This window comes from Channa argus, chromosome 15 (genome assembly GCF_033026475.1).
Source record: "Channa argus isolate prfri chromosome 15, Channa argus male v1.0, whole genome shotgun sequence".
NCBI lineage: Eukaryota > Metazoa > Chordata > Actinopteri > Anabantiformes > Channidae > Channa > Channa argus.
In genome coordinates, this window is record NC_090211.1 from 9,832,223 (window position 1) to 9,849,653 (window position 17,431).

At 36.6% G+C, this 17,431-nt stretch overlaps 1 protein-coding gene across 1 annotated transcript in view; it reads right to left on the minus strand.

Moving 5' to 3' along the window:
• elfn1a (extracellular leucine-rich repeat and fibronectin type III domain containing 1a) overlaps positions 1–17,431 on the minus strand; it is a 63,278-nt gene that overhangs the window by 13,070 nt on the left and 32,777 nt on the right. The window contains exon 2 of the mRNA XM_067478300.1: positions 7,646–7,736. The gene's annotated coding sequence lies outside the window, so the exon portion shown is untranslated. The remainder of the gene's footprint in view (positions 1–7,645; positions 7,737–17,431) is intronic.

Sequence of the window (17,431 nt, forward strand, 5' to 3'; positions counted from 1 at the left end):
GTGAGTTTGGTTTGGAAACAAATCTGACAAATAGAATTTTACACACACAGACACACACACATGCATGCATGCACAAAAACGAACACACACACGCGCGCATACACATACACACACTACATGTTATGTAACAATAGGCAGAAATGTAGCAGAGAGCCACCATGCCTCCTAATTATGCTTCCACTAATTTCCAACAACAAATACAATTTGAAGAAAATATAATTAGTTTTCTAGATTAGTTTTCCTATAATGCAATGACTTTATATCAATAATGTATGTATTTCACATATCTCAAATATGTTGATTACATGCTCATTCTTCTGTACATTTTGAAATCTATGACACAGTGAGTACTGACAGAACACTTTACACTGGACTCATATGAGCTCCAACACGGGTGCAAACAATCGAGATGTTCACAAGATCCTGGGTATTTAAACTAAACTAACTTTAAACTTTGTTTTCATAAAAAAGTAGAATTTAAAGGTGTGCATCATCATTTACAGAAACAAATGTTGTATTTTGTTATCACATGCACATTTTGTGTTCATATATTTTCTATACAGCCTCAATGGTACAGTGCTAGTTAAGACAAATAATGGCCTATAGCTGTGGTTATTTTATTGTATGGGACCTCACATTAGCTACTTTGGTCTTTCCCAAACCAGAACCAGAGCACATTTGTTGCTTAAGCCTAACTACCTGCTGCTGTTAATAAAATGAGTGCTTCATTCATCATATAAAAAAGGTTGCCTTTTAAGATAATTCAGCCAGCAATTATGTTGCCACCACAACATAATTAGGAAAGCTGTTTAGTACTATATAAATGTTACTAAGAAACAGGGTTGCATTGAGGTTGCAGAGCTCAGCATAGTTGCCCACAGAGTGAGAACCATGTTTATATGAACTGCTAAGGTGAGCAAGTGGATGTGAACATACTGATTCTATTTGGTTGAAGGTTTAGCAAACACATCACTATAAATGTTTAAAGCGAATACGTTCAAGAGTATAATAATAAAGGATGAAACATGAGTCAATGCTCAATTTCACCCTTATGTCACAATTATGTAATCCCGATTTAAGTGACTTCAGCTGCATGCCTGGTGCATAATACAAATATTAGTGTTAAACATTGCTTCATGAGGCTGGACTGAGGAGATGAACAGCAGTTATCTGCAGCAAAAGCAATTTCCAGCAGAACAATCAGCTGTGGCATTAACAGCAATTGAATAACCTGTAGGTGAAAACACGGGTGGTGGCTGATGTGTCATTAGCTTCAATGCATGACACCCACTTTCCAGCTAATGACAGTTAGTAACACTAAGAGTTAAAACCAACAACATGCTTGACTGAAAGCATTACTGAAGGCGGTTATGACACAATCTGCCTCTGGTCAAGGATACGTTTAAGGTCCCTCTACCACTACTTAGGATCAAGACACCTAGACCACAGTCTTTTGTGTATTGATTGCTGATTGGTTTTTGAGGTGCTTTTACGTTATTGTTTACTGTTTTTTTGCTGTCAATTATTTTGTATTTTGCCTCTTTGTGGTTGTGTTTGACACTTGGTTGTAGTTGTGTCTTTTTGTCTCATTGTGTGCTAATTTTGTAACTCTTTGTAGTAAGTTTGCATTTTTCTGTGTTTTCTTTTATTGAAGCGGTCACAGAGGAGACAAGAAGTCACAGGGTGTGTCATGTTTGGAGGACTGCTTAAGATCACTGTAAGCACTTTGTTGTTATAAGGCCCAAAGTAGTATAGTAGATAGTGGTTCCTGGGGTCACAAGATCTACAAGAAGGTGAGATCAAAGGATTGTATTGCTTCACAATTGGCATGAACAGATAACCTAAAAAGGGACAAGAATGATGACTGTCAACTGAGTGCACCTGGTTTCTTTATTCATGTTTTGTGAGGGTGGTTCCTTTCTTGGGTTTGAGTATAAATAGAAGGGGTTTGAGAGACACAAGTCATGCCGACATGTTTTAAACATGGGTTTGTATGATTGTGTTTGCATGATTATAATCCTTTCATGATGCTTTAATTTGGAGGGAATGATGACTTTATGTTCCTAGCTGAACCTTCAGTATGAGTTCCTTTCATTTACCACACTTAAAGGGGTATAACAGTGAGACAAGGTGACAGGAAATAAAATCAATCTGTGCCAGCAAGGACATTAGCAAAGCCTGACTTTGTTGGTGCTGTGATTTAATCCTTCTATGCTAAGAATAAAGGCGAAATATAGGAGTGGGAAAAGAAAATTATTGTTTCTGACAGGGCAAATTTTCTCAGGCTAAACGAGGAGCAACAGATGCAGCAGAAAGCGTGTGCTTAACTATCAAAGGAAAAGTTTTGTGTTTTTGATTATTTGCACCATAGAAGCTGCACACTTCTAAAAGATCTCAACACCAGATGCCACAAGTACACCAGTGGGAAGACTATAATGCCAGTCAGGTTGGAGGACATAATAAATAAAGAATTTAAATGCAAATTGACATTAGTGAAGCTAAGTGGACATAAAATACTCTGATAGCATTGTGTTAAAATTTGCATTTTTATTGCTGTTGTCCTTTTGCATTTACTCCTGCAAACACACATGGGAGAGTGTTTGCTTTGCTGATTTAAAAAAAGGAAACATTTCTTTCCACAAAAGACAAATGGTAGATTTCAACAATATACAATGAGAAACAACCCATGTAGTGACTGAGCAGCTCTCACGTATGCTGCTATAGTTGTCAACCCCATAACAAGATCAGTCACATTTGTTTTATACCTCTTCTGTCTGACAGGTATTTTAAATGAAAATCATATACATTTTAATGAAAGAGGCTTTTAAGAGCAGGCTGTATCACACACATGGATAATACACATCTTTCATGTAGAAACTGCCTGTCTGTCACAAGCACTAGGCATCTACTGTAGATTGCCTTTTGCACACTTCATGTAAAATACTTGTACAAGCGTGTCGAGTCAATTTTATGTCCTCTGTGTCATAAGGAGAAGGAGTAAAGGCAAAAGGTTTTATGGAAAGATACACTGATCAGCCACAACATTAACCCGACACAACATTATGATAGCCATAACATTTATTTAGATGTCACCAGGAATTTAACCCTGCAATACTTTTTAAAAAGTGCAAGTCGTTAAATGTCCATTTCATCTAGAAACTCTGTGTGGAATTCATCCATCTTTATACATGAAACACACAGATGCAAGACTGCAGGTATGAGGGTAGTCAACAATTACAACTATTGATTGAATCATTTCATTCCATCTCACTTGCTGAATGCTAAGCTGAATGCTTTAAAAAATGAAACATAACTACTGTACAGTAAACTCAGACACACTTAAATCTTAGTAGGCCACACAAGGAGACAAATAAATTAAACTTAGCCAGTTAAGGCTCACTTACTTATAGCACCAATACACTGTTTTCTAGTAGAATAATTACAGCATCAGCTAGGTTGTCAAATTACACTGGATGATTCTTTGTCAGGATTGTGCCACTGTGACACATTACCTCCCAAGCTGCTCATTCAGACACTGATACTAATCTATAATCCATTTAAAATGCAATTGTCAACTTCAGAGCTTTACTCCTACAGAATATGGCAATAAAACACACGAATCCATCAGGAAATGGTAGCCATTTTCTGTTAAATAGAAAAATCAATTTTCCATTATAACAACGGTGTTGCCATCACTTGTTAGAGGGTGAAATAACATTGCAACAGAGGATGTGTCCCAGAGACATCAAACGTTTAGAAAGTGATACGCCTGTTCTCTCCTAAATCTGGTTATTCATACCATAGATAAATTATTAAGAAAACTTTGATTCAAGAATAAACAAGTCATAGAAAGCACATATACAAATAATATTTTTTAAGAAAAGTTGGGTGTGTGAAATAAAACAAATGCAATAATTTGCTAATCACTTGAAACCTATTTTAAATAGTACATGTATAACATGTCGTATAACATTTTGAAACTGAGAAACAAAGAGTGTATATGCTCATTCTGAACTTGATGTCAGCAACAAAAGAAATTGAACAAAGCACAAGTTTTGACAAGAGGACGCATCAATCCAGATGGCAAGAGATCCTTCTTTAAAGGTGATTGGCCTCGCTTTTAAATCCTACTCTAAAGCCAATGAAGCAACACGTCAATTATCTTCTCCTTTCACAGTCCAAATCATGCCGGAGTGTCAAAACAACATGTGGAATAAATATGCAGTTAATAATTGAGTTTTTGCAAAACTGACAAAGTGTTTTTGAGAGACTGGGGTTTGACTGCATGAATAAGAGGGAAGAATTGAGGTGTCATGAGTTGAGTAAGTCCCCTGTCATGCAGAGTAAGTTGAAGCATTGTTTTATCAACGATGTGGAAAAAATCATTAGTGAGTGTGTAATAAATGCTGACAGCTGTCTGTCAATCTGTGTAATCCTGTTTCAACTTTCATGCATTTTCTCCATGATTGACTTTTTCATTGCCAACTCACAGCCTGGTTACCTGTGCAAATCTTTATCAACAAAATATAGAATTTGATTAGAATTGTGCAGAATCCATTATAAAAACAAGTCCTGTGTTTATTTGCTTTAATATCTGGAGTGTAGGTTTGACTAATTATACAAATGTGTAGTTTAGACTCCCTCCCCAAAAAGTATGTGATATTTATTGATTTGGTCCTTCTGGTTTCTCATAAATAATATACAATTTGTAATTTTATTATCACTATAATATTTTTTGGCTCTTTAGCAACAAACAAAAAAAGCCAGAATGAAGCAGAAATACAATACGGGGAAATTATTATGCATTTACAAATATTATTTATAACTGCCGGTGTCAACAAAATACAGAAACATTTAATTAGATTTTATCCATATTTTTTAGTGTTTACGTTTTTTTATTTTACAAATAACACTGAAGTTGTCATACACTGACACTGAAGTATCATTTACAGGATGTTTTGTGAAGGTGTGTGTTGGTCAAACTTGGATCCTCTCAGAATAGCCTTCTGCTGCCATTTTTCTGATAGAGATGCCTTTCATAAGAAAATTAATGGACTGAGCATCAAATCTGACCATTTAAAATTTCTGTACATTAGGACTGATGACAGCCAGAGCAAGAAAAGTGGATGAGTTGTGTTCTAGGAAGTGCCTCAATTTAAAACCGCCAAAGAACCACCAGGGAGGCAGTTTTCTAGTTGAATTGTATTTTCTTTTACTCTGATTTAGCACTTATGCTCAGATAATGTAATTGCGTGAATCAAAGAGTGGAAACCAGCCATTCAGTCTTTTAAATATAGATTGTGTTGTCATGAAGAGGATGGTATGTTGCATAAATTTTGCCCAAAAAACATTTACAGTAGTGATAAAAAAAATAATAATCTGTTTTACATAAACACCATCGTGCAAACACACAAACCACTGCCTTTGTGTTTTTATCCCGATGTCATTACACAATCTGCTTTCGCCAAAGTGATATTGATGAACTGAGCAAGTGATGAGGAAGTGTTAAAATCCTTTGAAGAGGACAAAGCCCGATTATTGTCAGCTATTCAGATGTTTTGTAATGGCTACATGTGTCCAATTTAGGGATCCCTAAGGATCTGTGTCTCTCACAGGCTAATCCATGAGGCTCCTTACCGTAATCCATTCAAATATCTCTTCTCTAGTACCATCAATTAGGAATCCAGATTGACAGAGAATCTGGCACCATGCAGCTCGATACAACTAAAGTTTAAAACTGTCACAACATGGTTGGGAGAATGATCATTAGATATTCTTTGTAAAACCTTATATTAATTTTAGTGAAAAACAATGTCAAAGAAATAAAAATTACAAACCTACATTTGCTTCAGCCGTAACACAAAATCCTTTGACTTGAGAAACACGGTAATTTTAACTAAAAATGTTCATAAAATGTTCTTAAAAATAGCCAGTACTTTTTTAATAACACTTTTTCTTGTAGTGCACCTCATACCGATCAGTGAAGTAAAAGCATGTATCTCTGCAGGGAACCTAAGAAGTACAGGTCAGTTTAAAGGTTGTTCCTTTGGAGAATTAAAAAAAACTTTTTGGTCCCTCTCCAGTTTTGACCCACAATCTTCACCCTGATAGCATAGCTCTACATCTTCAGTGTTAATGACACTGGTTAAAAGCTAGGTGCACTATTCTTTAATAGCCTGCCAAACTTGTTTTAGGATTGCAAAAAATGCCATGTATCTAACTGCTTTATTGCTCTGCTTAAGCAGCAGAAATATTTCTGGACAGTTCAACACAAGAAAAATCCTTTTGGCGACACCTCAAAGGCAGCACGGATTAAATCAAAGCCATTCAATTGATCCAGCATTAAAACACATATTTGATGTGTCTGATCAGGATTCAACGTTTGAAGTCTGAACCTGACTTTCCTTATATTGTTGACAAGAAGGCTGCACACAAAAAATAGCTGTTTCTTCTAGATTCAATAAAAGAGGCTGCCCCCACCTGGAACAAAACACTGATACTATAAGTATTTAAACTTAAAAGCAAAGATGTAAAACACAATCCACCTTCCAAAAATACTTCAAAGATTATAACAAAGAGGCTTTCTAGAGTCATTGATGACACTGGGACAGAGGAGTCAGTTTCCATTTAAGTTAGTTTGATTACAAGTGGATTTAGATGATGATATACAAGCCAGTGAATACAATTACTGCAAAGTGAAACATTTTAAGCAAGCCTTTATTCTCATAATAGCTTGTTTTCTGCTCATGATATGACTATCATTATATCATTTTTCTGTTGGGCACTGGCAAGTATTGCATTCACTTTTAAAGTGCAAATTTTACCTGCTATGAAAAGGACACAGAGCTGTAGGGCTGAATGATTTTTTTTATTTAAAAGTAACTATACACACACATAGACTGTGCTCCCTTATACCGAGCTGTGCAGTTGTTACAGCAATGTTACTACTATTTGCAACTTTTCCATACTGGTATTTTATTGAGGAAAGCGTTAACCTCCAGGAAACTATACCTTAAGGAAGTCATCGGGCAGCCCCCATCTGTTCTACTTTACATAACAGATTAGCAGAGTATCTAATTGCTCAGTTCAGTAGAAAGCTTGGGCATTGATGATTCAGCCTGAAAGGACACATTTTTTTGTAAAGGGTCTCTTAATTAGCATTAATTGTGCTTTGTGCACATACACTTTCTGTCACTGAACACCCATCAGCCAAAGTAATGTTCCTAGCAATTCCAGTAAAATTGAAGGTACTTGTGTGTTGCCTAGTCACCGATAAAAAGACCAAAAAGGCCAGTAGATTTTATTATAATGTTTCAGATAATATCCTAAAATAGAAGAAGTGCTAGTTTTAGACTTTATGTTGCCTGGACTAAATCCCATAACTACTACATTTTAGTTTCCGCTGACAGGTGAGTGTGAAAGAGGGAACCTAAACCTAAATCCAGACTGGATATCCAGTCTGTCAACTTTCAGGATGACATGCCCTTTAAATGACTTGTCTTTGGCACTGTACTTGTCCATGTGTATTGACCAGTGGATTAGCGATGGATTCTCTGTGATCCTCTTAGGGGGCGTCTGCTCATGCAGAGCTGCAGTTGACTCAACCTATTGTACAAACTCGATTGCGCCAAATACCTGCACTTACCTCCGTAATCTAGGGTGAAATCCTCAGTGTGAGAGAGCATCCCTGGCGTCCTCCAACAGTACAGATGTTCACTGACTTGTCTTTTTAAAATCTGAAGGGGGAAATAGAAGAGATACATGTAAGAATATTTGTTTTTTGAGCTACTTATAGAACAGCACAATGGACTTAGTTGTCAGTATGTGAAGTACTTAACCTTTCTATGTAACATACAAGTTTTTAAGTCAACACATTAAATCTAACAAGAAGGCCAGTTTTACTGGAGCATGCAGTATAAAATTGCTTGTTCAGAGGATAACCTTCGTTTGGCAGTGCAGTCTCCAAAATGAATTCAGAAGCATGGATGTCTCTCTCTCTCTCTTTCTCTTTCTCTCTCTTTTTCTTTTTCAAAAATTGGAACCACCTCATTAACCTTATCTAACAAGCACATGCTAATGAAATCCTGTGTTTCAGTTTCCGGTCTTGCCAAAGTTAGTTTTACTAATTAATCAAACATCAGCACCCCCCCTCCCCCCAACTATCATCCTAATGACTCGCCATAAAGCGAATGAGGATGTGCTGCAGACACCACTCCGGGGGAAGGCTGCATGGGCACATCTTCATGCATTTTTATTGGAAGTTAAAGTAAGACAAAGAAAAGCTTTGCACTAAAGAGAGATTGATGTTTTGTATTCACTACAATATTCACTACAATAAGTGAAATGCAAAGGAAACATGATTTCTTCATCTTTTTTCCATGCTTCATCCTTGCTTTTATGATTCTCTATGAATTTTTCCATTACATAAATATTAATGTCTGTATAAAAAAGGCTCCACATTTCTGCACAATCAGTATTAACATGACTCCTTTTGCACCACTGAAACAGTTCTGTGTTCTTTTCCCCTTGTGATTCAGAGTGTTTGACATGCTGCATCAGATGAAAAGCACAGGCAGAATTTAATCTCCAACAATCAGGAATGGGAATCTGCAAAATGGCTAGATTTCCAGTAAATGAGAAGACAATAGATAATGTGATTCAATTAGTCGCTAAAGCTGCTATTTGCATTCCAGTCAAAGGGTGATAGTTTAAGTGGCCCAAGGCAGCTGTCTTTCAGCAAAGGCCTGTGAAAACACAAAAACCAACCGGAACCAAGAGAGAGGGGGACTCTGGGAGTCTTCAGCAGTATTCTTTTAATTACTCATCATAATGACTCCATTTAGCTGTTCAATGACCCATTTTACGGCATTGAACAGGCATGGAAAGCTCTCTGTCCTTGGCAGGGTCAGTCCTGCAGCTGCCCCTGCCACCATGTATCAACCAAGAGGGTTTTTTTTTTTCCTCCAATGGGCTTTGAAAGACAGGTTGCTCAAGAAGTTTCCCTCAAGACACATCAACACATGTCCAACCTGAAATCACTACCACAAATAAGGTATTGAATGAATCACTCCAGAAGGGAATTCAGAAGAGCTCATTATAGAGGAAAACAGTTGTTCCCGGTGGATGCTTTTGTGCACCATAAAGATTTGCCACTTTGGCAAACATCAGTAAGATGGCAAATAAAAGCTTCTAGTCAGGCTGATAAATTAATTCCGCAATCTTAACGGATTAACAAAGATAACAATATAAGATAACAATAATATACGATCTTTCCATTTTTATTGAATTGTGATGAAGCATTTACATTATATAAGACTGCGGATTTGCCTCTCATATTCAGAAATATGTCATTATTGTGTAATACTGTGTAACTCAAAATGTAGAACAGTAAATAACAAAAATATCTTGAATAAACTAACATTAAATAATGAAAAAGTCTGACAAACACGTATCATTGCTTTTTTCTTCAGTTTTTTATGAGCTCAATTAGCTCCCGTATCTTGTACCTGTAGGATCATTTGCCAGTTGTGTGTGACATAGGAAAATGTATTGTCCCCAAGAGAGGACAACAACAAAACTAGATTTACTGTGCCACAGAGGTCAAGTTCACTCACTTGCTTGCTTGTTTATCCTGTAACATTATTGATCCTGGATGCACTGGCTGCTTTTACATTCAGTGTTTATAGTGTAGATGAATATGGGGAAGTGTCCTTTGGTGACCATCTGGCCTGAGCTTTATGATCAAAGCCAGTAATACCTTAGTAATCTCACAAGTAGATGGAGGTAGCCTGTGAGCAGTATTAAGCATAGTTTTGATAAACAGTGATATTTGTAATACCATAATTGGTAATACCAGGTAATACAAAATTGTAACTCCTTATTTGATATTTTGAGCAGTGTCCATCCATCATGCTCCCTCTTTTACTGTGTATCAGAGACAAGACTGAGCTTTTGAGTTGCTTTTCATGAGACGTGACATGTTGTTGCCCTGGAGGAAGGGGGGCAGGGGGTGGAGTGTAGGTGGAGAAGAGAACAAGACCCCATAAGGTGTTAAGGAGCTGAAATTTCTGGCACATCTCAAGGATGCTGATCCACAGCATTAAAGTGCTGAAGCACTGGCATCAATCTGACTGATTCTGCTCCGCTGCTGACATGGAGAGGAGCAAGACAATCATAGCTTTACAAGTGAATGACAAAGGTTTGCATGCTCTCTGGTTGAAATTGCAAAACGTTTATAAAAGTCTATTTGCACCATCGTAATATTTAATGCACTTTCAGCCCCAACCAGCCACCAAGGGCCACCTTGGTGCCAGTCCAGAGCCCAGGAGGGGCATCCGGCGTAAAAACTCATGCCAAAACAAGGTGCGAAACACGTTCGGTGGGACAAGCGGCAGGCCTTTGATCTTTTCAGCTAGCATAAATGTATTTTCATCATCAGATGTAACAAAAATAGTCAAATAATGTTTGAAGTAAGTTATAGTAAGATAATAAAAATGATATCTATATAATTATATATATTATATTTGCATGCCATTTGGTAAACATTCCAGGTTAATTACTTTAAATATGTAAAGTCAGGTGTCTAATGTTAAAATAAAAGGCTGTCGACACTTATTGCTTGGTGGGTGGCACCGTGTGTTAAATTGGACTTTTTAATTTTACCGCTCTGTAGATTTTCAGGGGCAAACACAAGAAGTGTGCTAAAAGCAACAAAAATATTGTGATTGGGAAAAAAGATTTAGAAGACTTTAAATGACGAGGGTTATAGAAATGTGTGAAGAGTATAATACGGAAAAGGAAGAAGCATGTACACACAAGACTTATCCAAGAAGTGGAAGACCAAGAAAGGAAAGAAAAGGAAATTTAAGGAAAAGGAAAGTAGAAATGACAGATGGCAGAAACTGTAGTTATCCATGATAACATGTCTGACTTGGGGGACCAAATTTAATTTTTTGTTCCACTGCATCATTAACTCAATTAGTTTATCCTCTGTAGATTAACATGCTGTAGTTATCAAAGTTCATAAGAACATTGATAATACAAGTCTTTCTTCATAAATTCCCTGATGAACAGAGTTATTTTGAAGAACGTGGATTAAATACCATATAGTTAAGCCATCTGAAAATGAAAGACATATTTTTTTTCCTAACTGTAAGGCTGATGCAGTGTTTATATAAATACATTTATTCAGCTTCCCATTCTTTCTCTTGTAAGAGTTGTCTCAAGTGTTGCACTCCTGCATGAACCCAGTGGGCCTCAGGTCATTACCAACGACCATCAGCAACTGAGAAAGTGTCCTTAAAAATGCATTGACCTTGGCACCTTAGCACATGGGCTCTGTTGCTGCAGCTTCCTGGAGCATCCAGCTAGAAAATGAATTCAAAGTAATTTGTGTTTTTAATGTAAAAACTTGGCCTAGACTGCATTTGTTGGGGTAAAAATTAATCTTAATAATTAATCTTGTAGCTTGTGTTGTCAAACATATATTCAAGTAGATTTCTTATATCTGTTTTTCATGATTATAAAATCAAGTCAGGTTTATATTATGCATTATGTATATTATATATGTGTTAACCTTCATCCATCAAGACCTGTCAATCTAGGGGTGCCATTACTTATAAGCGTGGCAGCTGGGGTGGAGGAAGGTGTAGAAAAGCAAAGCAAATCTATGTAGCATGTTGCACAATGACAAGCAACAGACTGCTCTTTGTGAGCACTAGCAGATTGGCTAAAAGTATCGCTGGTATTTGAAAGGTCGACTCTGAAAGTCAAAAAAGCGTGCGTCATAAATGCTGCAGTTTAGTAGGTCAGTTTAGTTAAGCTTGGTACCTGAACTTGCTTTGGTATCATACGGTAATTTGATTGCAAACAAAACTAAGTAAAAGAAATGACATCCTGGGGTTTTATTGGGGTGTGACAGAAATGCCAATGAATAAATAAAACTGTGCTTTGGAGGTGAAGTTGTTGGGTTTACATATTGTCTGGTAATATTCAAGATGTAAAGTTACATCTGGGTGACTCAGCCTCTTTCAGCCCTGAAGGGATGGTAAGTACAAAACAGCACAGCTTGTTTCTCCTATGGAGAATAAGACAGTATGTGCTGCCTGTTGAACCCAGAAACAATAAGCCTTAAGGAAAGCCACACACATGCACTGCACAACACACACACACACACACACACGAGCATCCTTCCATTTACACACTTGCCAATGTGCATGCATGCACACAGTAAACTTTGAAATTGCCTTTCTAAAAATAGACATGCAGTAATACTTACTGTACTCTCAACCATAGCAAAGGCTGTCTACAGTAAATAACACATTTGGAGGCCGAATGGGTTTCCTGATAGCTTCATGAAAGCTAGATACTGGTGTGCTATTCCTTCACTCATTCAGTATTAAGGCAGCATGCTATGCTTTCCAGATAATATTATAACAAAATAATATTGTATTAGTGCAAGAAAAAATAAAACACAACTTATCGTAGATTTTACCATTAAAGTACAAAATGCAAAAACTTCAAAGACTTCAGTTTTTTATAAAAATTAAATATACTATATACATATAAAATTTTGGGGGAAACTTAATTTTTACTAAGTATGCCTCATTGTATATTACATTTACGTGGTGTTAAATCCACGAGTGTTCAGATTTTTTAAGATATGAAGTTTTCTAATTTTCTAATGTCAACTTGCTCATCAACTTTTCAAGGTCATGCGACAAGCAACCACTATATTCTTTTGATATTAAAATGATGTCACAACTGCTTCTTTGTCCTTGTAGAACAATACTTTAATACTTTTTTTCCGGTAATGTGTGTTGTTCATAATATACAGTAATTATTGTCAGTGTGTTATTGTACAGTATAATCTATGAAGGACTTACTTAAAATAATGCACCTCTTGTGTTGTTTTAACAACGGCTGTGCTTTACCTTTGCTATATTAAAAGAAATTCTTGACACTTCATTTCACTGGTGAATTCGTAACCTTTTGTTTGAGCCTTTTCTGGGCTCCATGAACAGATTGGACCCTGGGGTCCGAAATCAGGAAAGCTATTGAGTGGCACAAACACTGGATTCATTTTGTTTTGCCTGAAGAATAATTTGTTTTAATGTCTGATCTTTACTTCTTGGTTTCTTCTTTGCTTCCAGGCTGGCTTTGAACAGCGATGAATAGTAACTGAATGGCAGTCAAGAGTGGCCTTGCACACATGCATGCGAAAAAGAAATGCAGTAAGTGTACTGCCATGCCTGTTTTTGCTCTCTAGGATTATTCATCAAGGACATCTTGTAGAGCACCAGAATGACTTTTATTCTCGGTCAATGTCAGATCTCCTGAGTGACACGGGCAGTAATTTGTCATTATCTGGAAGAAGCGGGGTAGAATGATAAGGATGACAAGTATAACAGGAGCTCCACGTGGTTTTACTCCACTGCCTTTATTGCTTTTAGCAGATTCTCTTCAGGGCAGTGCCAATGAAAGAGGGCATTGTGTGCTGGTATCTAGAATTGCTTGAGTAGAATGTGAAGGAACATGCATATGACCAGAACAGAGTAATGTGCAGATACTCTTTTCAGGAAAAGAAAGGTTTCATGCTACATTGTGCCCTTTCAGTATGGAGTCGCATAAACTCATTTAAAGCGCATACTCTGCACTTTTCAGTACTAGATATTAGTTTTTATAAATATTTTATATTAGATCAATATGTTGAACTGCTGCTATCGAGACACACTATGGATTGCTGGTCCAAAACAAACAAACTAATAAACAAAAAAAAACAATTAACAAATATTTGTTCTTTGGGTCTCCTTCTCTTAGTGGGGTGACCACATATTGCACTGTAACCTGCATGTCAGAACGTTTAGACCACTCAGAAGTTGCTTTGCATAAGATACTTTTTTCATATTCCCACAGGAGAACACTGAAGGCATCTAGAAAGGCATAGGGTGTATTGACACTCCTGTGCAGAACTTTCCTCTTAGTTCCAAGTTGTCCATCATGAAAAACCTGCAGAATAATCTCTAGCATCGCTGCAAGGACTCAATTAAAAGCTACAGCTGAGCAAAATCTCACCAACTCATACAGCATTAATTTAAAATGAGTCCTGTCATCAGTACCATCATTAGCCCTGAATTCAAACTGTGATTCTGAGGCTCACAAAGAAACTCCATGAAGCATCCCACGGTTCGCACCGGGCACTTTACAGTCCATCTAATTAATATCATCTCTTTAAAATCTTTTTAAAAATGGTATTCTCCTCTTTAAAATGGTTTATTTCAGCATTTATTTGGTTTGTACTGTACTCTGTACTTTTAATTGAATTTCTCTTTCTATTCTTTGCTAGTGCCTGTGCATTATAGTCCGAATTATAAAATGTAAATACATATACTCATGTCAGTTTATGAGTGACTTAGTAAGTTCCAGTCAGGTTGGAGTGCTTTAAAGGCAGGCTTGAAAGGACAAAAGGTATAAGCCTCCATAAAAAGAAGCTCGTAGTTTAATTTATGGGATCAGAGGAGACTTAGAGGACTGTTAGATGTGAAAGCCTGGAATTGGTGCATCTCTGGTGAGCACCCTTAAGACCTCCAAGTTGTATGCAGAAGTTGTCAGAATGAGAGAGCACTGTAAAACCCTCATGTTTAAGTTTATTTTATGCCTAAACAAGTCCAGATTGAAACTTCTGTTGTGTAGAATTTAAGTACCCATAACGTGTCAAAATGTGCAGAGAACATACTCTGCATTTATTGGTTGATGATGTATATCTGGGACATGATCTGACATGAAAAATGGTACAAGTAACAGTATCTCGCCCTGTTCCACTCACAATGTGTACTCAGGGAGAGAAAGAGAGTTTCACGTCTGTGGGGCATTATTGTACGTGTGTGTGTGTCAGTGTTAACACAGAAACCTGCTAGGTGGCAGACTCAGAGAGGTACAGCATGCAGAATGTATTGTCACTAAGAGTGCATTGGAGCAGTTAACGCAGGCATGTCCCAGCCAACTGAACATGCAGGAGAGAGACTGTATGCTCTGAGTACATTATTTAGAGCAAGTGAACAGAACTAAAACCTTCTGCACACTTGCTTCTGCCCATTCATAATTTCAACACTGATAAATGATGAGAATCTTTGGTGCTCTTCATTAATCCGCTCATGAATATGGAATCATTCAGACCTCATTGGGTCTTTTTACAGTAATGTGAGTAGCGATGCCTCGAAAAATCATGCCTGACCACAGTGAGGCTCACTTTCCAGGTGAGAGCACTTTATTCTCCTCTGCTACCCTGTGTAGTAGACCCACTAAATAAATCACAGTGCATGGCTAAACCTTTACTCTGCAGCTGCTAAGACACCAATGTCAGTGGCTGTGAGAATAAATTGTCATGACTCAGCAAATTCTAGGTAAAAAGTTTCATATTTGCTTTTTATTTGAAGAATTTCATAAGAGATGTGTTAACATATTTAAATATGTAAAAAGTTACATTCAGTATAGAAAATGACGACAGAGGGACATTGGTGTGATACTGAGTAATGGTTAAAGTAATTCTCTCCTTCAAATGAATTGAATAATGTAAAAGGGAAAATGAACAGACATCATCTATAATACAAGGAGTAGAAAGTAAGTTGAGATACAGGCATACACAGGTATTGTTGTCTGTGAGAGACCTGTTCAAAAACCTGGTGTAGCATTTCATGGTTCAATTTACAGTGTTCTATAAAGGAATAAATTCCTAATATGTGTGTTGTTAAATCATTTTACAGTAACTGTAAATAATGGCCTCACAAGGTTTTCAAAATTTCTGTGTGAAATGAATCAACCGAATGACTTTAACTTTCAAAGCATTACACTGTACTTGTAGGATGAAATCATAAATAAGAACAATCTGTGGACTGCAGCTATTTCCTCCATTTCCACAATCAGCACTTACAGGATGGATAGGGTAACAAGTGTCTGCACTAAAGTCATTATTCATTGTCTTTATATAGATGAGCTTTGCTAAAGTTTCTTCATTAAAGGGTTTGAGTGGAGCTGGTAATGTGTCTGATGAAACTACAGAGTCTGAAGCCAAGTAGGTGGTTCAAGTCTTTGGATTGTGGATTTCTTTTCCACAGAGAACAGCCAATTACAGACCAACAACATATATGGAGTTTTATATTTTGTATATTGTATACTTGTCTTGTCTGCTGGAACATCAGTATTTAAATATATAGATTGTGTTTTTTTACTGGTTTCAGATGTGTGTTATGTGTGGACAGAAATGAATTCACGTAAAGACTCAATTGTCAGATACTTGTATTGGCTTAAATACTAATAAAAAGTCAGCAAAATATACAATAATGCTCTAAATCCTAACGATAATACCGTATGTTTACAGTAATAAAGGAAAAAGTCCTTGATTAAAATACCTACAGCATCTGAGGTTATTAAATTCAGAGCAGCAGCCAACTCATTGCCCAAAAATATTCACTCAGTTATTCAAGCAGAATTTATTTGGCTGCTAAAACTTTATTTCTTCTGAAGCACTTATTATTGCACTTTAAGTTCATATACTTTCTGTTCTTTCTCAGAAGTAGTCTTTAGGTTCTTGTCATACGTTTTCTGTATTAAGTTGATCATTTGGTTACCCCATAAGCAAAGTTTGATGCCTGTGGGATAGCAAGTCTGATTTGAACCTACTGCATAAAGTATGCACTTAGATTTATCCACAGTGAATTAAGTGATCAGACCGATTAATTGCTCAACCACAAATCTGCTTAATACAGTGCATCAGTGCAGTTTATCTGAAATTCAAAACACTCATGATTAATTATATTCATGTATTTGTCTTCTGAGGTAAATATATTCACTTTTATGTTGATGATGCTGTAATTTAATACTTTGCCTTAACTCCTTCAAAACTGCTCATGCACTATTTTAATATGAGTTTAATGAACTATAAGAAATGTAAAATCAGTAGAAACTTGTGCTGATGAAACTAAACATTTAAGTGTTTTCGAAGTCTGGGAATGGGTCACTATGTTTAACTGCAACCTCAGAGGCAACTTCAGCATAAAATTGAATTGAGTACCCCATATGAAAAGAGTTTGACACTGAAAGCATGCCTTCAGCTGTGAATTGTTTTCTTTTTCTCATTTTCTAGGTAAATGCACAATAGTGCGTTATTTATTACAAAAGTGAGGTTTATTCATAACTGCAGTTGCACAAGAATGTTTCAGAGACAGGGCATCTGAATAAGGTCAGCTTAAGTACAACATATTTAATTGTCTGGAAACTTAAATCATAGTAAAGTTTGCTCCACAATTTCGACTTTAACAAACTTACCTAGCTTAATCAAGGACAAACAACTGCAGTCAAATTTGAAAATTGTAGAACACATTCTGAAGTTTGCATTATGCAACTTTCTAGACTGGATGTTATGGTCATTTTTATA